This window comes from Ceratotherium simum, chromosome 3 (assembly GCF_057802395.1).
Source record: "Ceratotherium simum simum isolate JZ-2026a chromosome 3, ASM5780239v1, whole genome shotgun sequence".
In the NCBI taxonomy this organism is placed as follows: domain Eukaryota; kingdom Metazoa; phylum Chordata; class Mammalia; order Perissodactyla; family Rhinocerotidae; genus Ceratotherium; species Ceratotherium simum.
This window is the reverse complement of record NC_141902.1, coordinates 49,850,296-49,872,740: the sequence shown is the minus strand read 5'-3', so window position 1 is coordinate 49,872,740 and position 22,445 is coordinate 49,850,296. Positions and strand designations below refer to the sequence as shown.

General features: G+C 36.0%; 1 long non-coding RNA gene across 3 annotated transcripts in view; it reads left to right on the top strand.

The window, feature by feature from the left end:
• LOC147917563 (uncharacterized) overlaps positions 1-15,057 on the top strand; it is a 405,125-nt gene extending 390,068 nt beyond the window's left edge. For all 3 annotated transcript variants that reach the window (XR_015550660.1, XR_015550653.1, XR_015550658.1), the window contains one exon: positions 12,939-15,057. This is a non-coding gene — a long non-coding RNA (uncharacterized LOC147917563). The remainder of the gene's footprint in view (positions 1-12,938) is intronic.
• The last annotated feature ends 7,388 nt before the right edge of the window (positions 15,058-22,445 follow it).

The following is a 22,445-nucleotide window of genomic DNA, read 5'->3' as shown; positions in this document are numbered from 1 at the left end:
CTCATGTTTAAAGTCTGCCCAGAGGGATAGGTTTGCTTATAACATTAATGAACCAAGAGCTGAATGGTGACACTTCACTGCCAGAGTTGATCTGATTAGTAAAAAGCTAATATGTTTATGTGAATTCAGTGGTATGTTTATTTTTCTCTTCTGTATAATAATTCAGTAGCTAGAATGGTCTGAGGCCCCTTTGGGGGTCAGTGCTGGTGCAGAATACAAAGTTGGAAACTGGACAAGGGCTGAGATTACATTGGAAAGGGTAGAGTTATGTACATAGGTGGAAATTAGTGGGTGGGAATATGTAAATTGAAACAATCTGGAAGAGATGAAACAGTCAGGCAAGTGAAACAAGTTTAGCAGCGGGCAGGGTTTTGGCAAGATGCTGCAGCTCCGCAGGCGAGAGCCCGGCAGCTGCTGGTGAGAGCTGATCTCGTGGTTATCCTATCCTTGTCAAATCCACTGGGCCACATTGTATGCATGCATTTAATTTACAAGAATTCAAGTACTTATAATGATAAAAATAAATGAATCAACAAAGCAAAAAAGAGCAAGGAAAAATAATTATTGTCTTTATGCAGGTGGTACATCTGTAATTTCCCTCAATGAGCAGGAATGGTCTTTCCCTCAGTGGGTCTCAAGTCTCTTATGCCTGTTATAGTGTCAGCATCTTGCCAAGCTGAGTGGAATTTTAGTATTTAAATGTACTGTTTTAAAGGGACAATGTGTCCCCTTAAATGAAAATCAAACATTTCAGAGTGATTGGTTCAAATGCTAGAAGGAAAAACAGCAGTGATGCATTTTTTGAGAGTTTTTTTTTTTTTTTTGCTGTTCTTATGGGATTTTCAAGGGTAATATTGATGATATATTTTTTGCCTTATAGATTAATGTTAGAACCTAACCCAGGAGTAAACTGTGATTTCTCCGTATTATAATTAAGAAGAAATATAGCTGGCTAGCGCAAGGTGTTTAATTAAGGCAGACACTGGACACTGCTGGATATCTCAGGTCTAAGCAGTGAGTGTTTCAAGTCAGCTGATAGCAGTCTGGCAGGTCCAGGGCGGTAGACAGGTTTCAGAGGTGAACAACGGCAGGTAGGAGGGCACAATTACTGGGATTTCAGGCTTGAACAGATTCCTGAGATAGAGAGGAAGGAGAAAACAAGAAGGAAGGGTGAGCAAATGGTATTACAATCTGATTCTAGTATAAAAGTCACTTGATTTCTGATATATTGATCATTTTAAGGCTATGTGCCAATTACGTACAATAAATATTTCAGCAGTTTCTTTGCCATGAAGACCCCAAATATTCTATTCCATAGTCACATTATTTTGTCTTCGTTCTTTACCTTATATGTGACTATATTGGTGGAATCAGGGATTATTTCTAAAAACTTGGATAGTGCAGCTCTTGTTAGAATATAAATACATTTAAGGAGAAATTTTTCTTTGCTCTTTGAAAGACTCTACAAGGAGAAAGAGAAAAATACTGCAAGGATACAGAGAAAAAATATGGCCTAAGGAAAACAGTGATGATAACATTTTCTTCTTTTTTTTTTGGTGAGGAAGATTGGCCCTGAGCTAAAATCTGTTGCCAATCTGCCAAACTTCCTCTTTTTGCTTGAGGAAGATTGTTCCTGAGCTAACATCTGTGCCAATCTCCCTCTATTTTGTATGTGGGACACCACCACAGCATGGCTTGACAAGCAGTGTAGGTCCGCGCCCAAGATCCAAACCCGGGAACCCCGGGCTGCTGAAGTGGAGTGCACAGACTTAGCCACTACACCACTGGGCCGGCCTCACACCTTTTCTTCTTTAATCTGGCAGGGGTGCATGAGCATTTCCTTAGGAAAAAGCTATTGTTGCAGATTGTTTATCCAAGGAAGCAGACTCTAAGGTGGAAATAAGTGTGCAGGCAGCATGTTAGGGAGTGGTCTTGGGGTCAACCCCTGTGAGGGAAGGGAAGGAAACAGGGTTGGGAAGAGGAAGAATTTGGGCTGTGATGCCATCACAACAAGGACTCAACTCTGAAGCTGGGATAGCCCCTTCAGAGCTGTTCCTTTCTGGGGAGAGGGGCTGGGCCTTTATGACCCCATGTCAGTCAGTCCTTGGGTAGTGGCTGATTGGGGAAGAGGGTATTTCATTTATGGAGGCCATGCTCAGCTGGGGAAACAGTCCTTCAGTCCTGAAGGGGATGGGGGAAGGAGAACTGGGCGTTGCAGCATTCACAGCAGTCCATCTCTTGCCCTCGGACCCACTTGTCTCACATAAGTTCTGGGAGCAGCTCCTTTAAGACTCTGATGGACCTCTGGCCAAATGATCTTCCCTACTCTGAGGTGCAGCCCCCTAGTCGAGAGGGAGCGGCTCCCTCAGGCTAATCAGTTTATGTACACCCTGGCCTCCTCCCGTCTCTGCCCCATTGAGTTCTAAGGAATAATACCTACATCAGATTGAGTTTTTATTTCTTATATAATGATTATTTTAAATTGAGTCTTCCTCCCGCAGTCCTTGGAGAATAAACAGCCCTTGATTCTGCAGTTCTAACAATCTTAATTCAGTTCAGGTGCTTTATTTTTCAGATGAAACTAAAGCTCAGAGAAGGGAAGTGATTTACCAAAAAGTATTGAGCTATTTAAAGCAGAGCTAAAGCCATAACTTTGGTCTTCTGTCTCTTAGGCCAATGCCGCTTTCTACATGCGTCATTTTTTGCTGCATTTGAGACTAGGGTGATCATAATGATGAGGGATCACAGGATTGCTTATATACCTTTTAGACTTGTCTTTTAGGACTATAAACCTGTGTGCATGTTTCCTGCAACATTTAATCATATAATAGAAGGAGAAAATGTGATTTCCTGTCCTATAAATCATGAAAAAATACCTCCTGTATCTTCTTATATTAATATTTGACATATTGTTACTCATAGAGCATAAAAAATTTGCCTTGGTGTAATTGGGCATAAATTCTGCCTGTTTGTCTCTCCCTGTTAGTAGATGTTGACACAAAGCAATAATTGGTTACATTGCATTAGGAGAATAACAGTTTATAAGAACATCACTTGACAAAAAGTTTAATGATGGGTTGTTTTTTTTCCTATCAGTGGAAATATTATTTGGCTTTTGTGTCTACACGGGTAGCTTGTTTTTCTTTTGTAGCTGGGTTTGTTCTAGTCGTAAGGCAATCAGATGGTATGACAGCATGAAAGAGCTGCAGGAAGCCAAAATCTAGCAGATAAATTTGAAGACCATGTTCACTCTAAATAAACAAATGCCTTTTAAAATTTCCGAACTTTTAATAAAACTTTGAACCCACGGAAAAGTTGAAAGAGCAGTATAATAAGGATACATATATACCCTTTGCCTAGGTTCACCAATTGCTAAAATTTCCTAGCATTTGCTTTCTCTGTCTCTTTTTCTCTTCCCCCCTACACGTATGTGCATGTGTGTGTGCACATACATATGTTTTAGGGTACTGTACTACTCGAAGGTACGTTAGACATCAAGACACTTCACCCTAAAATACTTGAAGTGTTTTTCCTAAGAACAAGGACATTCTTCCATACTAACTACAACAATAATCACAGACATTTGCCACTGATAATTAATATTATGTAATATACATTCTAAATTTAAATGTCTCAAATTGTTCCCAAATATCCTTTATATCAATCAGGGATCACACATTGGATTTTCTTGCCTTTCTAATCCCCTTAATCTAGAACATAACTCACTCCCTGCCTCTTTTTTTTTTTTTTTTTGTCTTGCAAAGCATTCACATTTTTGAAGAGTTCAGATCAATTGTCTTGCGGAACTTTCGTCAAACTGAATTTGTCTAATTGTTTCCTCTGGATTAGATCACGGTTAAAATGTTTTGGCAAAATACTACATATTTTCCATTGCATCACATCAGGGGGTTTATAATGTCAGTTTTTCCCCAAATTGGTGAAGCTACATGTGATCTCTTTATTTTAAATGTAACTTTCCACCTTTGTAATTAGTAAAACTCTGCTGAGTAACAATTGGTGAGTCTATAAATGTCCTTTTTTCTAGCAAAAGGACAAAAAAAATGTCCTTTTTTTTAGCTTATGGTTTTAGGATTACTTTCTTGCCTGCATCTTGCATTATGTTAACGGTTGCAAAACAGTGATTTTTAAATATAATCATTCTTCCCGATCAGAGGTCTGCAAATTTTTAAAGTAAAGAGCCAGTAATATTTTAGTAATTGTTTTAGGCTGTATGGGCCACTTTTGGTTTCTGTTGCTTTTTTTCTCTTTTCTTTAAAAATGTAAAATATTCTTAGCTCATGGACTACACAAAGCAGACTGCAGCAGGATTTAGGCCATGGGCAGTAATTTGTAGACATCTGTTCTAGATTATAAAGAAGAGTCTTCTCTTCTCTTATAGCGCATGTGTATGTGTGTGTGTGTGTATCATTGTAGACCCAAAAATTGCTTTTTTGTTTAGTGTGATATAGTCCATTATGATCATTATTCCTTTTGATACTCAAATTGTTCCAATTTGTCAAGTATGAGAAACAGTTCCTGGGATTTTGACAGGTCTCTATTAGTCTTTGGCCACGTCTATCCTTTTTTGAGTAATACTGTGTTCTTTCTCTGTTCAGACCTGGAGAAAAAAACATTTCTCCAAGGAGCCCATTTTCCTTTTGTGATGAACAGTATTTAGAGAATCAGCTCTAGGAACCAGATGCTCATTTCTATCGATGTGTCATTGCTTCTGTGCACTTTCAGTGAACAGAGCTACGAAGTGTGTGTGTGGGTACATAATTTCTCATCTTTCCTCATTTCCATATTTCTTCCATATTGAAAATCTTGGTTCTCAACAATATCAATATATTTACTGTATCCTACAGTGCAAGCAAAATAGTTTCAGAATTACTACCTCCAGTAACAACAAAACTAAGCAAATTTCAAGATTTCTTTATAGATCTTTTTCTTATTAAATACCTTACTTAAGGTCTACAATCAGAGTAATATGTTCAAAAGTTATTTGAATTCTTTTTGTGTGATTCCCAAATTAATCTATAGCTAGGTTAAAGTTATTTCCATTTCTATTTAATTTTAGTGTTTGTTTTACTTCTTTCTTTTTTATCTAATTTTATGTTTGGATGTGAAAACTATTTACATAGCTCAAAACGAAAACAATGAAAATAATATACTCAGAGAAGTCTTACTCTTATCCTTATCCATTTCATTGATTTCTCATACACTCTGTAGGTAACCATTTTCATTACTTTTTGGTTTATCATTCCTGTTTCTTTTTGCAAAAATAACTTAAATGCAGGCATGTGTGTATGAATGCAAAGAAACATACACACATGTTTTTCTTTTTTCTTTTTTCCATGAATAATAACATTATACATATGTATCTATATATGTGTGTGTGCTCTTTTATACCTTACTTTTTCATTTAATACTATATCTTGAAAATGACTCCTACTAGTTTATAAAAATCTTCCTTCTTCTCTTTGATGTCCGTGTAACTCTCCTTCTGTTAATATATTAATATGTTAATATAGCTTAGAATATTCACCAAGTCTTCTGTGGGTGGGCATTTAGGATTTTCAATATTTTGCTATTGTGGAAAACAACACGATGAGTAACTACATGCAAATGTTTCGTAGTTGTGGAGCTATGTTTTTAGGGTAAAATTCTTAGAAATGGAACCATGGGTCAAGGGTAAGCATATAGATTTGTGTTTGCCAAACGTCCTCCATTGTGCATGTACCATTTTGAATGCCCACTAGGAGTGTATGAACTTGTCTGTTTCCCATAGCCTCATCAGTAGAATGTTCATTGAAGGTTTAATTTTTTTTTGCCAATCTGATGGGTAAGAAATTTATTTTGATGAAATTTTAATTTGCATTTCTTATTATGAGGAAAGGTGAACATTTTCCATTTTAGGAGGCATTTATATACATTTTTTCCTGTGACTTGTCTGTTCATAGCTTATGCCCATTTTCTAATTTTTTGCTTAATTTTTGACAGGTCTCTATATACTAAAGAAATTAGCCTTTTGTCTCTGAGGTATATTGCAAATGTTTTCTCATAGTATGTTACCTGTCTTTTAAATTTTTGTGGTCATGATAAAGATACTAATTTTATGTAGTTATATTTGTCAGTATTTTATTTCTTTTATTGCACCTGGATTCCTTATAACCCAACATCTAAAGAAACCACCCACATTTTCTTCTAGTATGATTTCAGTTTTTTTACATTTAGATCTCTGATCCATTTGGAGTTTACTCTTGTTTATGGTATGGGGTAAGGATCCAAATTTATTTTTTCACAAATGGCTATCTAGTAATTCCAATACCATTTATTAAAAAGTATGACTTTTCCTTAGTGATTTGAGAAAGCATTCATGTCATCTACTAAATTTTCGTATATACTAACCATATGTAAGCAGCTCTTTCTCTTCTGTTTCTTTAGTCTTTCCATATATTTATATACCAATCTCATACTCTTTTAATTATAGAGGTTTTTCTATCTTGTAGGATGTCTCCCCAATTACTCCTCTTTTTCCTCAGTGTTTCTCTACCTATTCTTACATGTTTGTTTATCCTCATATCTTTGGAATCAATTTATCTAATTCTAAATAAAAATACTGTTATTTTGTTGGAGTTGCCTTATGTATATACATTACCTTGAGTGTAAATGCTATCCTGTGGTACTGAGTAATCCCACCCAAGAACAAGGGATGGTTTTCTAATTGTTCATAAAGATTTTGAAGTTTTCCTCACATAGGTTTGCATATTTCTTGTTAGGTTTATTCCTAAGTATTTTAACAATTTTTGAAGTATTGTAAATGGAGTTTCTTCTTTCGTTATTTCTTCTAACTGGTTATTGTATGTGCATATAGATTATTGATTTTTGCATGTTAATTTTATATCTTGTTACCATGCTGAATTTTTTTTACCCCTCTTTGCTTTGGTTTAACTGGCATACTATTATATCATCTGCAAATATATATGGTTTATTTCTTCTTTTCCAATTCTTATGTTTCTACTTGTGTTTCTCGTCTGATTGCATTTTGCCTTGTTCCTGATCATAATTGAAATGTCCCTACTATTTCTCTATGAAGTAAAATGAGGACTTGGAACCAAGATATGTTTATTTTATCATTTTAAGGACGTATTCACCAATTCTTATTTTAAAATCACAAATGGGTGTTGAATTTTGTCATAGACTTTTTCAGAATCTGTGAAGATGATGTGATTTTTCTCCTTAGAACTCTTAATACAGTGAACTTTAATAATGCATTTTCTAATAATAAACCAGCCTAGAATTACTAAAACATTCATTCTTTGAAAATTCATTACTGGATTCCATTTGCCTAGGATTTTGCAATGATATTCATAATTGTGATTAGTCTTTAGTTTTCTCTTTTTTTGATACAGTCTTTTCAGGTAGGTATCAGGTTATACTTCTTTAAAGATTTTATTTATTTATTTTTTCCCCCCAAAGCCCCAGTAGATAGTTGCGTGTCATAGCTGCACATCCTTCTAGTTGCTGTATGTGGGACTCGGCCTCAGCATGGCCGGAGAAGCAGCGCGTCGGTGCGAGCCCGGGATCCGAACCCGGGTCGCCAGCAGTGGAGCGCACGCACTTAACCACCAAGCCACGGGGCCGGCCCTAGGTTATACTTCTTTGAATGAAGCATTTATAAACCTTATATAAAAAATTTGGTTCTGAACAAAATATTAGCAAACCAAATTCAACAGCATATTAAAAGGATCATACACCATGACTGGGTGAGATTTATTCCTGCAAGGCAAAGATGGCTCAATGTGCACAAATCAATAAATGTGATACACCATATTAATAGAATGAAAGATAAAAAATCATAATCATTGTAATGCATAAAAGCATTTGACAAAATACAACATCCTTTCATGACAAAAACTCTCAATCAACTGGGTATGGAAGGAACATACCTCAACATAATAAAGGCCATATATCACAAGCCCACAGCTAACACCGTGCTCAATGATGGAAGGTTGAAAGATTTTCCCTAATATTAGGAAGAAGACAAGGGTGCCCACTCTCACCACTCTTATTCAGCATAGTACTAGAACTACTAGGTAAAGCAATCAGGCGAGAAAAAATAAAAGGCATTCAAATCAGAAAGGAAGAAGTAAAATTGTCTTTATTTGCAGATGAAGTGAACTTATGTATAGAAAATCCTAAAGACTAAACCAAAAAACTGTTGGAACTAGTCAATGAATTCAGTGAAGTTTCAGGATATAAAATTAATATACAGAAATCAGTTGCATTTTTATACACTAACAAGGAAATATCCGAAAAAGAAATAAAACAATCTTATCCACAATATCATCAAAAACAGTAAAATACTTAGGAATAAATTTAACCTAGGAGATGAAAGATCTGTACACTGAAAACTATAAGAGTCTGAAGAAAAAAATTGAAGGAGATACAAACAAATGGAAAGATATCCTGTGTTCATGGATTGGGGGAATAAATATTGTTAAAATGTTCATACTACCCAAAGCAATCTATAGATTCAATGCTATCCCTATCAAAATTCCAATGGCATTTTTCACAGAAACAGAAAAAATAATCCTAAAATTTGTATGGAACCATAAAAGACTCTGAATATCTAAAGCAATCCTGAGAAAGAGCAAAGTGAGAGACATCACAATTCGTGATTTCAAGCTATACTATAAAGCTATAGTAATCAAAACAGTGTGGTACTGGCATCAAAATAGACACGCAGACCAATGGAACAGAACTGAGAGTCCAGAAATAAACCCCTGCAAATATAGTCAACAAATATTTGACAAAGGAGCCAAGAATATTCAATGAGGAAAGGATAGTATCTTCAGTAAATGGTACTGGGAAAACTGAATACTCATATGTAGAAGAATGAATTTGGACTCATTATCTTACACCACTCACAAAAATTAACTCAAAATGGAGTAAAGACTTAAATGTGAGACCTGAAACTGTAAAACTCCTAGAAGAAAACATAGGGAAAAAGCTCCTTCATATAGGTCTTGGTAACAAATTTTGGGTATGACACCAAAAGCACAAGCAACAAAGACAAAAATAAATGAGGCTACATCAAACCAAAAAGCTTCTGCACAGCAAAAGTAACAATCAACAAAATGAAAAAGGAATTTATGGAATGGGAGAAAATATTTGCAAACCATATACCAGAAAAGAGGTTAATATCCAAAATATATTAAGAACTCATACAAATCAATAACAAAAAACAATTCAATTAAAAAATGGGCAGAGGAGCTGCATAGATGTTTTTCTAATGAAGACACCAAATGGCCAACAGGTACCAGAAAAGGTGGTCAATGTCACTAATCATTGGGGAAATACAAATCAAAACCACAAAGAGATATCACCTCACACCTATTAGACTGGCTACCATAAAAAAGATAAGAGAGGGCCATCCCTGGTTGCTTAGTGGTTAAGTTCAGCGTGTTCCACTTCGGCAGCTGGGGTTTAGTTCCCAGGGATGGACCTACACCACTCATCAGTGGCCATGCTGTGGCAGCAACCCACATACAAAATAGAGGAAGAGCAACACAAATGTTAGCTCAGTGACAATCTTCCTCAAGCAAAAAGAGGAATATTGGTGCCAGATGTTAGCTCAGGGCAAATCTTCCTCAGCAAAAAAAAAAAAAAAAAAATGAGAGAACAAGTGTTGGCAAGGATGTGGGGAAAAGGGAACTCTTGTGCACAGCTGGTAGGAATGTAAATTGGTACAACTACTATGGGAAACAGTATGGAGGTTTCTCAAAAAATTAAAAACAGAACTACCATATGATCCAGCAATCCCACTTCTGGATATATATTCAAAGAAAACGAAAACAGGATCTCAAAGAGATATCTGAATTCCCAACATTACTCACAATAGCTAAGATATGAAAACAACCTAAGGATCTGTCAACAGAAGAATGGATAAAGATGAAGTAATATAAAATGGAATATTATTCAGCCATGAGAAAGAAGGAAATCCTACCATTTGCAACAACATGGATGGACCTGAATGACATTATGCTAAATGAATTAAGCTGAACAGGGAAAGACAAATACTGTATAATGTCCCTTATATGTGGAATCTAAAAAAGCTGAACTTGTAGAAACAGAGTAGAATGGTGGTTACCTGGTGCTAGGGGTTTGGGGAAATGACGAATGTTGGTCTGAGGAAACAAACTTCCCGTTAGAAGATGAATAAGTTCTGGGGATCTAATTCACAACATTGTTATTATAGATTACTATACTATATACTTGAAAGTTGCTGAGACAGTAGATCTTGAATACTCTCACCAGAAAGGAATTGCAATTATGTGATGTTATGGATGTGTTAACTAACACTCTGATGGCAATCATATTGCACTATATATATATATATATATATAAGTGTATCAAATCAACACACACACATTAAACTTACACTATGTTGTATGTTGATTATATCTCAGTAAAACTGGGAAAAAAGTTTGGCAATTCTTGGAAGTAATTTAGAATTGGAATTATTCAGTTTTTGATAAAATTCTTTTGTGGTAGGTATCTGGGCCTGATGGTGTCTATGTGTCAATGTCAGAGGGAGGGAGAGAGAGATTCTTTGATAATTTTCTTTATTTCCCTTATAGACTTGGTCTGTTTAAGCTTTTTTAAAAATCTCTTTTGGGGTTAATTTTGATAAATTGCATTATCTTAGAAAAATATCACTTTCATTACTGTCTTGTCTTTTTGCTACAGTAGCCCCTACCTGCATGAGGCTATTCAAATCTAAATTAATTACGATTAAATCAAATAAAAATTCAGTTTCTCAATCACACTAGCCACATTTATGTGCAAAATGCTCAAAAGACACATGTGACTAGTGGCTACTATTAAACAGTGCAGATGTAGGATATTTCCATCATTGCAGAAGTTCTATTGCACAGTACTGAGCTCAGATTTTAAATTTATTTGCAGAGTTGTGCAAAATAATCCTTTATGATTAAAAAGTTTCAGTTATTCTTTTCTTGTCACTTTTATTTGTTTTTTTATACTTTTCCCTTTCTTGATTAATTTAGATATTTACTTTTTTCAAGGAAACAATGTTTTGATTTATTATATCTATTTTTGTTTTTTATCTCCTTATGCTTTCCGTTGGTTTTTCCTTTCCTTATGCTTTCTGTTGGTTTACTTTTTTCCTTGATCAATTCTTTTGAGTTGAGAATTTAACTTATTTTTATTCTTTTATTTTCATTGATCAGTGCTTATATTTTATCTCAGAGATAATGATGTGGAATGTTTTCATTATCATTAATTTTAGAAATTGTATTTTGGTGTGTATTTCTCTTCAAAAAATTGTTTAATAGAGAGATTTTCAGTTTTGAGATAGAGCATTTTTAAATTTCTTTTTTTTCTTGTTAGGTGATCTTTTAATGAAATTGTATAAAGTTTTTTTTTAATTCAATTTATTTAAACCAACAAACAAAAAAACCCTCCAGTTCACCCATTTCTCCCACACTCTGCCTCTGGCAAACACCGATCAGTTCTCTGTATCTATGAACTTTTTATTTAGATTCCATGTATAAGAGAGATCATATGGTATTTGTCTTTCTCTGTTGACTTATTTCACTTAGCATAATGCTCTCAAGGTCCATCCATGTTGTTGCAGATGGGAAGATTTCCTTCTTTTTTATGGCTGAATAATATTTTATTTGTATATGTACCACAATTTCTTGATCCGTTCATCCATTGATTAGCACTCAGGTTGTTTCCGTATAGTGGCTACTGTAAATAATGCTGCAGTGAACATGAGGGTGCATGTATCTTTTCCAGTTAGTGTTTTTGGATTTTTTGGATAGATACCCAGAAGTGAAATTGCTAGATCATATGGTAGTTCTATTTTTAATTTTCTGTGAAACCTCTATACTGTTTTCCAGAGCGGTTGCACGAATTCACATTCCCACCAACAGTGCAATATGGTTTCCTTTACTTCACAACTCTGCCAACATTTGTTATTTGCTGTCTTTTTGATAATAGTCATTATAACAGGCGTGAGGTGATATGTCATTATGGTTTTGATTTGCATTTTCCTGATGATTAGTGATGTTGAGCATCTTTTCCTGTACCTGTTGGCCATCTGTATGTCTTCTTTGGAAAAATGTGTATTCAGATCCTCTGCCCATTTTTTTTAATAGAATTGTTTCTTTGCTACTGAGTTGAATGAGTTCTTTATGTATTTTGAGTATTAATCCCTTATATGATTTGCAAATATTTTCTTCCATTCAGTAGGTTGCCTTTCATTTTGTTCATGGTTTCCTTTGCTGTGCAGAAGCTTTTTAGTTTGATACAGTCCCACTTGTTGATTTTTGCTTTGGTTGCTTTTGCTTTTGGTGTCAGACTCAAAAAATCATCACCAAGGCCTATGTCAAGGGGCTTTCTGCCTATGTTTTCTAGTAGGATTTTTATGGTTTCAGGCTTTCTGTTCAAGTCTTTAATCATTTTGAATTAATTTTTGTGTGTGGTATAAGATAGTTGTCCAGTTTCATTCTTTTGTATGTGGCTGTTCAATTTTCCCAAAACCATTTACTGAAGAGACTGTACTTTCTCCATTGTATATTTTTGGCTTCTTTGTCATAAATTAGTTGACCATATATGTGTGGGTTTATTTTTAGGTGCTCAATTCTGTTCCATTGATCTATGTATTTGTTTTTATGCCAATACTATACTATTTTAATTCCTAGTTGTATTGCATTTTGATAAGATAATGTTATTTGTATCATTTCTATTTTGTGGAACTAATTGAGACATTTTGGCATTCAATTTTCATGACTGTTTCATGTGTGGCTAGGAAGATGTATTTTTCATTTTAAGCTTACAAAGTTTGATATATGTTCATGAGATCTACTTTATTGATATTCTCTTTCTTTTTTTTTTTGGTGAGGAAGATTAGCCCTCAGCTAACATCTGTTGCCACTCCTGCTCTTTTTGCTGAGGAAGACCGGCCCTGGGCTAACATCCGTGTCCATTTTCCTCTACTTTATATTTGGGACATCTGCCACACCATGGCTTGATAAGTGGTGCGTGTGTCTGCGCCTGGAATCTGAACCTGCAAACCTCGAGCTGCCGAAGCGGAGTGCACGAACTCAACCACTATGCCACCGGGCTGGCCCCAATATTGTTTCTTTTACATCTTTGTTTATATTCTCTATACTTGACCTGTGTTAGGCTAAGAGTAATGTGTTCAAGTCTCCTATGATGAGTGTGTTTATCAATTCCTCTTTGCATGTGTATAGTTTCTATTTACGAATGCCGTTGCTGTGGGTTTTTGGCTGTATAGATTCCTAACACATATCTTTATTGTAGTTTTTAGTATTACAAAGCATTGTTTTTTGTTTCACTTAATTATTTTTGGTATGAATTGCACCTTGTGTCTGATATTAATATTGGCCTTGCATACATTTGCCCACTTATTGCCCTTCATTTTTAGTCTTTCTAGATCATTTTGTTGTAGGTGTGCCTCTTGTATGATATACAGCTGCATTTTGCTTTGAGAATCAACCTGAAAATCATTTTTTTAAAATATAGGTGAGTTAAATTCATTTACAATTATTGTGATGGCTTATAAATATGATCTCAACTTTGTTATCTTTTGTTGTTACATTTTATGTTTGTATTGATTTATGCTATTTTATTGTATTTCTTCCTCTATGAGATATGGTTTTTTCCCCTCCTTTTAAATTTCTGTTGTTGTATTGGCAGGTTTGAATTTTTGTTCTAGTTGTTACCTTTATATTAATATATATATATTTTTTGGTGAGGAAGATTAGCCCTGAGCTAACATCTGTTGCCAATGCTCTTTTTCCTGAGGAAGACTGGCCCTGGGCTAACATCCGTGTCCATCTTTCTCTACTTTATATGTGGGATGCCTGCCACAGCATTGCTTGCTAAGCGGTGCATAGGTCTGTGCCCAGGATCCACACTTGCAAACCCTGGGCTGCCAAAAAGGAGCACACGAACTTAACCACTACAGCACTGGGCTGGCCTCTATACTAATATTTTTTTAAATGATACTTTCAATACTCATTTCCTTATTTGAACTTGGTTTAGGTTTGGTTTCTTTGGTTTGTCAGCTTTGAAGGAATATATTTTGATTACCAGCTCATACTTATGGGTAATCACTGTGCTTTTCAACTTTCATTTTTCTCTTTCTCTTGTCCTCTCTTGTTTTAATTGTATTATTCTGCAGTCAGAATATATAACATTTACATATATTTTCCAGTCATGTCTCTCTCATTGTTTTAGGCTTATATTTACTTTAAATACGTTCAATACATGATGTGATTCTTTTGCTGTAATTTTGTCAGTCATCTCTTGATGGCATGAAGCTCGCTCTATAGTGGCTTTTTCAGGAAAGACTTGTGAGTACATTATTCCATGAGGTATTTGATGTTTAAACTGTTTTCTAAATCTTTATGCTGGATGGAGAACTTGGTTAAATTAAAAAATCTTCAGCTTACACTTTCTTTTCCTGAGTTACTTGAAAATATTGTTGTTCTACTGTCTTGTTCTCTGTTACTATCAAGATAATTATAATTAATAAGTATTGGCATCATTTTGATGCCAGGTTGATTTTTTTTCTTTTGTGGGTCACCTAGTCTGTTTGCCTGGGGGCCCAAAGTATTATTTTCTTCTTCATCTTTAAAGGTCCTTTCAATGTGTAGATTTGGATTTTCTATTATTTCTGTAAAGCTTATTGGATTATGTTTTTAAATCTTCTGGGGGCCGGCCCCGTGGCGTAGTGGTTAAGTGCGCACGCTCCGCTGCTGGCAGCTTGGGTTCGGATCCAGGGCGCACACCGATGCACTGCTTTTCAGGCCATGCTGTGGTGGCGTCCCACATAAAGTGGAGGAAGATGGGCACAGATGTTAGCTCAGGGCCAATCTTCCTCAGCAAAAAGAGAAGGATTGGCATGGATGTTAGCTCGGGGCTGATCTTCCTCACACACACACAAAATAATGAAATAAATAAATAAATAAATAAATATTCTTTTCTACTTTTTTTTCTTCAGAGACTCCAATAATTTGGTAGAGCTTTGCTTATCTACTATATCAGTATCTCTAATGGTTTTTTCTACTTCCTTTACCTTATTTTAGCTTCCTTGGATATTTTCCTTTCTCTTCTCAATTCTCACGTTTTAAGTTGCACTTATTCCCTTGCACACGTTGTTTAAATTTAGCTTTCATTTCTGAGATGGTTTTGTATTTCAATTATTTTTCTGGGTTAAATTAACTCTCATTTCATAGCTTCTCTGTTTTGTCCATTTGTATTCAGAGATTTAAATATTTGATTCAAAACCTTTTCTAATATCTGCAAATGCTTGTTTAAAGATAGTTAATTCAGCTTGGGCTATTGTGTTACAACCTTTCTCTGCTTTGTGTTTGTTTATTTGAGGGGGATTTTTATCATTTTTATTCATTTTTTCTTATAAAGGCTTTGTAGGGAGGGCTCTGCTGTTTGTCATTTATTTTAAATATCTTATATTTTCCTGAATTAGCAATAATGGATGATTCTGTCAGTTATTCTGAAGTTTTGGTGGTTTTCTAGATGTCTTAGTTAAAAGCATCCTCTTCTTTTGATGCTGTAAAATCTTTAGTAGATTTTTTAAAGTAGATTTTACTGAAGAAAGGATGGAATGATATGTTTTCTAACTTGGCAATTCTTTTTTTGTTTCTATAGGACCTGTATTTCTACTGCTTACTTCCTCTTCAAAGCCTTAAGAATTACCCCTCCCCAAGATTGCCATCATCAGCCCCACACAGTTCTAATCTCTGTCCTCTTGATTTCCCAGGAGCCAGTGCTCTGATCCACAGTCTCAGACTTGTTCTTCATGATTTCCCCCATTCACTGTGTGCCTCCCTCTGGCGTTGGTTTTATGTGTTCCACTGCAGTTAGGCCCCCACCGCTCTCTCCTCTATTCTCTGCAGTCTCTACTTGACTGTCTACTCGTGAGTGGGGTTCAAAGCTGACTCCACTATTTTCAGATATTTGCCTTGCTTATGTATATATTGAATTGTATTGTATTGTCTCCCAACTTATGCTTTGACATGATTTATGGGTAGTTTTATTTGCTCTCTATTTCTCTCTGTGGTGGTTGGATAATGGGTAAAGAGATTAGATTTAGGAAGTTGCCATTAGTCCATGGAAACCCTGGATTCCTTCAAATGTGTGTGTTCCTCGCCTTTCCTTAAGGTAAGAGCACAAAGCTGACTACCCACTTGAAGGGGGCACAGTGATTGCGTTGGTAGGGGGAGGATTGCAGAGTCAAGCTGGGCTGAGAGAAATGAGTTAATATCTTGAACCTGAGATCATTTGAGTAATTACCTTATAAATGATATTTTCACACAATTTCAGCGCCTGCATTTGTACTTTGGTTTGCAAATCTTCTGGTGTCAAGAGTAGATCAAGTGACTTCACAGCACAATAGTTGGAATTGAGAACTGTGTCTGGAAAATTAGTTTGTTAAGCTGTACCTGCACTCAGGTATTCAGGACCATATCTAAAAATTGTAAACGTATATCACCTTTATAAGGAGCATCTTAAAATTGTTCATTAGCTGTAAGCATAGTGAATATACAATGAAGACATTTTCCTTAATTTTTTCAGTATTGTTTTTTCAAGTGCACTGTTAAAAGAATTCAGTATTAGAAATAATGATTGGTAGGTAGAAATGAGTCTGCTGTTAGAAAGCCAAAATAATGACAGTGGGATCCCACTTGTAGTTATAGCCATCTATTTTAAGTTGATATCAACTTAAAATCTCATGCGAAATCTCTACACTTTTACTCCTCCCACCCCACACCAACACTTTGTAATCTTGCAATCAGAGTTTGCTTCTTTTTATATTATATAGCTATTACCAAATTTTTATATTTTAACTTTTGTATGAGGGTTAAAGGTAATTTTTTGTCCTCTTCTTGAAATATTCTTTCCTTTGGCTCCCAGGACTCAGCACTTTACCAGTTTTTCTCATCGCTGAAGTTACTTCTCAGCTTCTCCTGCTGGATCATCACTGTACCTCATCGCTAGGCATTCTTTTCTCTTCAAACTTTCTGCCTAGGTGACCTAATCTATCTCAAAGACTTTAAATGTCTTTATATATTGTTCTGATCACCTTCTGTTCATCCCGTTGGTGGAGGAGGGATCCTTGGCCATAAATAGTATGAGATGGCTCAACACATGACATCTAACACTAGACAGAAGAGATTGGCAGTTGGCTCAACACATGACATCTAACACTAGACAGAAGAGATTGGCAGTAGTTTATTAGCCCTATATATTCACAGCCTGGTGAAGGAAGACAATGGAGACCGTGCATGGCCACATGGAGGTTGCACAAGGGAATAGAGTCAACCAACAGGAGTTGGGGGGGGGGTGGACTTTGTAATAACAGGATGGTGGGGTACCCCAGTTTCCCATGGGTGGATGTGATTGGCTTGTGTGAATAATTCTTCATGCTGTCAGGGAAGTGAAGCCTCTTAGGATGAGGACCAGGTGAGGGTGCAGCTGGTGCAGGTAATAGGGGAACTAGCTGAGGGGGGAGCTGTTCCCGCTGAGTGGGGATCATATCTGGAGAGAGCAGGAAAACTCATGGTTAGGCCTTTTGGGGCCCTGTGAGGTTCAAAAATGTTAACAGAGCACTTGAAATTTTAGGTCTTACAATACACATATCTATGGCTCCAAAATGTGTATTTCATTCCAAAGCTCACCTCTGTGCTCTGTACTTGTTTATCCAACTGCCTCCTTGACATTTTCCACAGAGATGTCTCACAAGGAAGTTAACATGTCCCAAACAAAGTCTTGATTCCCTTCTCTTCTACTTGATATGTTTTCCCCCAGTTTTTCTCATCTCAATACATGGAACCATCATCTACTCTGCTGCACAAACCAGAAATCTGGGAGTAATGTTTTATTTCTACCTTCTTTCACCTTTCACAATTCATTACCTTAGAAACTCCATTAATCTTTTATCTACTCCTTGTCTCACAGTCATCCACTCTTCTCTGTTTTTACCAACACCATTTTATCCAAGCTGCTGTCATCTTTCTCTTTGACAATTATAATGGCCTCCTAATGAGTCTCTCTAGCTCTGCTCCCTTCTCCCCAGTTTGTTCTCACGTGGCAGTCAGAGTGAACTTTTTTTTTTTAATTTTTTGTTTATTGCAGTAACATTGGTTTATAACATTGTAAAAGTTTCAGGTGTACATCATTGTACTTCTATTTCTGCATAGATTACATCATGTTCACCACCAAAATACTAATTACAACCCATCACCACACACATGTACCGAATTATCCCTTTCACCCCTCCCTCCCGCCTTCCCCTCTGGTAACCACCAATCCAATCTCAGTCCCTATGTGTTTGTTTATTGTTGTTATTATCTACTACTTAATGAAGGAAATCATACGGTATTTGACCTTCTCCCTCTGACTTATTTCACTTTGCATTATACCCTCAATGTCCATCCATGTTGTCACAAATGCCTGGATTTCATCGTTTCTTATGGCTGAGTAGTATTCCATTGTGTATATATACCACATCTTCTTTATCCATTCATCCCTTGATGGGCACTTAGGTTGCTTCCAAGTCTTGGCAATTGTGAATAATGCTGCAATGAACACAGGGGTGCATGTACCTTTACAAATTGGTGTTTTCAAGTTCTTTGGATAAATACCCAACAGTGGAATAGCTGGATCATATGGTAGTTCTATCCTTGATTTTTTGAGGAATCTCCATACTGTTTTCCATAGTGGCTGCACCAGTTTGCACTCCCACCAGCAGTGTATGAGAGTTCCCTTCTCTCCACATCCACTCCAACACATGTTGTTTCCTGTCTTGTTAATTATAGCCATTCTGACGGGCATGAGGTGATATCTCATTGTACTTTTGATTTGCATTTCCCTGATAGTTATTGATTTTGAACATCTTTTCACGTGTCATCTGTTGGCCATCTGTATATCTTCTTTGGAGAAATGTCTGTTCAGGTCTTTTGCCCATTTTTTAATTGGGTTGGTAGTTTTTTTGTTGGTGAGATGCATGAGTTCTTTATATATTTTGGAGATTAAGCCCTTATCAGAAATATGGTTTGCAAATATCTTCTCCCAATTGTTAGGTTGTCTTTTTGTTTTGTTGATGGTTTCCTTTGCTGTGCAGAAGCTTTTTAGTTTGATGTAGTCCCATTTGTTTATTTTTTCTATTGTTTCTCTTGCCCGGTCAGATGTGGTGTTTGAAAAGATGTTGCTAAGACCGATGTCGAAGAGCGTACTACCTATGTTTTCTTCTAGAAGTTTCACAGTTTCAGGTCTTACATTCAAGTCTTTAATCCATTTGGAGTTAATTTTTGTGTATGGTGTAAGGTAAGGGTCTACTTTCATTTTTTTGCATATGGCTATCCAGTTTTCCCAATACCATTTGTTGAAGAGACTTTCTTTTCCCCATTGTATGTTCTTGGCTCCTTTGTCAAAGATTAGCTGTCCATAGATGTGTGGGTTTATTTCTGGGCTTTCGATTCTATTCCATTGATCTGTGTGTCTGTTTTTGTGCCAGTACCATGCTGTTTTGGTTACTATAGCTTTGTAGTATATTTTGAAATCAGGCAGTGTGATACCTCCAGCTTTGTTCTTTTTTCTCAGGATTCCTTTAGCTATTCGGGGTCTTTTGTTGTTCCATATAAATTTTAGGATTCTTTGTTCTATTTCTGTGAAAAATGTTGTTGGAACTTTGATAGGGATTGCATTGAATCTATAGATGGCTTTAGGAAGTATGGACATGTTAACTATGTTAATTCTTCCAATCCAAGAGCACAGAATATCTTTCCATTTCTTTGTGTCTTCTTCAATTTCTTTCAGAAATGTTTTATAGTTTTCGGTGTACAGATCTTTCACCTCTTTGGTTAAGTTTATTCCTAGGTATTTTATTCTTTTTGTTGCAGTTGTAAATGGGATGGTATTCTTTTTTTTTTTTTTATAATTTTATTTATATACTTTTCCCCCCCAAAAGCCCCAGGAGATGTCATAGCTGCACATCCTTCTAGTTGCTGTATGTGGGACGTGGCCTCAGCATGGCCGCAGAAGCGGTGGGTGCATGCCCACGATCCGAACCCGGGCCGCCAGCAGCAGAGCGCACGCACTTAACCGCTAAGCCACGGGGCCGGCCTGGGATGGTGTTCTTAATTTCTCTTTCTGCTACTTCGTTGTTAGTGTACAGAAATGCAAATGATTTTTGTATGTTGATTTTGTATCCTGCAACTTTACCATATTCGTTTATTACTTCTAAAAGTTTTCTGGTGGATTCTTTAGGGTTTTCTATATATAAAATCATGTCATCTGCAAATAGTGACAGTTTCACTTCTTCCTTTCCAATTTGGATCCCTTTTATTTCTTTCTCTTGCCTGATTGCTCTGGCTAGGACTTCCAGTATTATGTTAAATAGGAGTGGTGACAGTAGGCATCCTTGTCTGGTTCCTGTTCTTAGAGGGATAGCTTTCAGTTTTTCACCATTGAGGATGATATTAGCTGTGGGTTTCTCATATATGGTCTTTATTATGTTGAGGTACTTTCCTTCTATCCCCATTTTATTCAGAGTTTTTATCATAAATGGATGCTGTATCTTGTCAAATGCTTTCTCTGCATCTATTGAGATGATCATGTGATTTTTATTCTTCATTTTATTAATGTGGTGTATCACGTTGATTGATTTGCGAATGTTAAACCATCCCTGCATCCATGGAATAAATCCCACTTGATCATGGTGTATAATCTTTTTAATGTATTGTTGTATGTGATTTGCTAGTATTTTGTTGAGGATTTTTGCATCAATGTTCATCAGTGATATTGGCCTGTAATTTTCTTTTTTTGTGTTGTCCTTGTCTGGCTTTGGTATCAGGGTAATGTCAGCTTCGTAGAATGAGTTAGGGAGCTTCCCCCCCTCCTCAATTTTTTGGAAGAGTTTGAGAAGGATAGGTATTAAGTCTTCTTTGAATGTTTGGTAGAATTCACCAGGGAAGCCGTCTGGTCCTGGACTTTTATTTTTGGGGAGGTTTGTGATTACTGTTTCGATCTCCTTACTGGTGATTGGTCTATTCAAATTCTCTACTTCTTCTTGATCCAGTTTTGGAAGGTTGTATGATTCTAAGAATTTATCCATTTCTTCCAGATTGTCGAATTGGTTGGCATATAGCTTTTCATAGTATTCTCTTATAATCTTTTGTATTTCTGAGGTGTCTGTTGTAACCTCTCCTCTTTCATTTCTGATTTTACTTCTTTGTGCCTTCTCTCTTTTTTTCTTGGTGAGTCTAGCTAAAGGTTTGTCAATTTTGTTGATCTTTTCAAAGAACCAGCTCTTGATTTTATTAATTTTTTCTATTTTTTGGGGGGCTCTATTTCATTTATTTCTGCTCTGATTTTTATTATTTCCCATCTTCTACTGATTTTGGGCTTTGTTTGTTCTTCTTTTTCCAGTTCCCTTAGGTGCATTGTTAGATTGTTTATTTGAGATTTTTCTTGTTTGTTGAGATAGGCCTATATTGCTATCAACTTCCCTCTTAGAACCGCTTTCGCTGTATCCCATAAATTCTGGCATGTCGTATTTTCATTTTCATTTGTCTCCAGGTATTTTTTGATTTCTTCTTTGATTTCTTCGTTAACCCAGTCATTGTTCAGTAGCATTTTGTTTAATCTCCATGTATTTGTGGCTTTTCTGATTTTCTTCCTATAGTTGATTTCTAGTTTCATACCGTTGTGGTCAGAAAAGATGCTTGGTATTATTTCAATCTTCTTAAATTTATGGAGACTTGTTTTGTGGCCTAATATGTGATTAATCCTGGAGAACGTTCCATGTGAATACACGAAGAACATATATTCTTTGGTTTTTGGATGGAATGCTCTGTATATATCTACTAGGTCCATCTGTTCTAGTGTGTCGTTTAAGGCCAATGTTTCCTTATTGATTTTCTGTTTGGATGATCTATCTATTGGTGTAAGTGGAGTGTTAAAGTCCCCTACTATTATTGTGTTACTGTCTATTTCTGTTTTTATGTCTGTTAATAATTTCTTTATATATTTAGGTGCACCTACATTGGGTGCATAGATATTTACAAGTGTTATATCCTTTTGTTGGATTGTTCCCTTGATCATTATGTAATGCCCTTCTTTGTCTCTTTTTACAGTTTTTGTTTTAAAGTCTATTTTGTCCTATATGAGTACTGCTACCCCAGCTTTCTTTTCATTGCCATTTGCGTGGAGTATCTTTTTCCATCCCTTCACTTTCAGTTTGTGAGTGTCTTTAGGTCTGAAGTGTGTCTCTTGTATGCAGCATATATATGGGTCTTGTTTTTTTATCCAGTCAGCCACCCTATGCCTTTTAATTGGAGCATTTAGTCCATTGACGTTTAAAG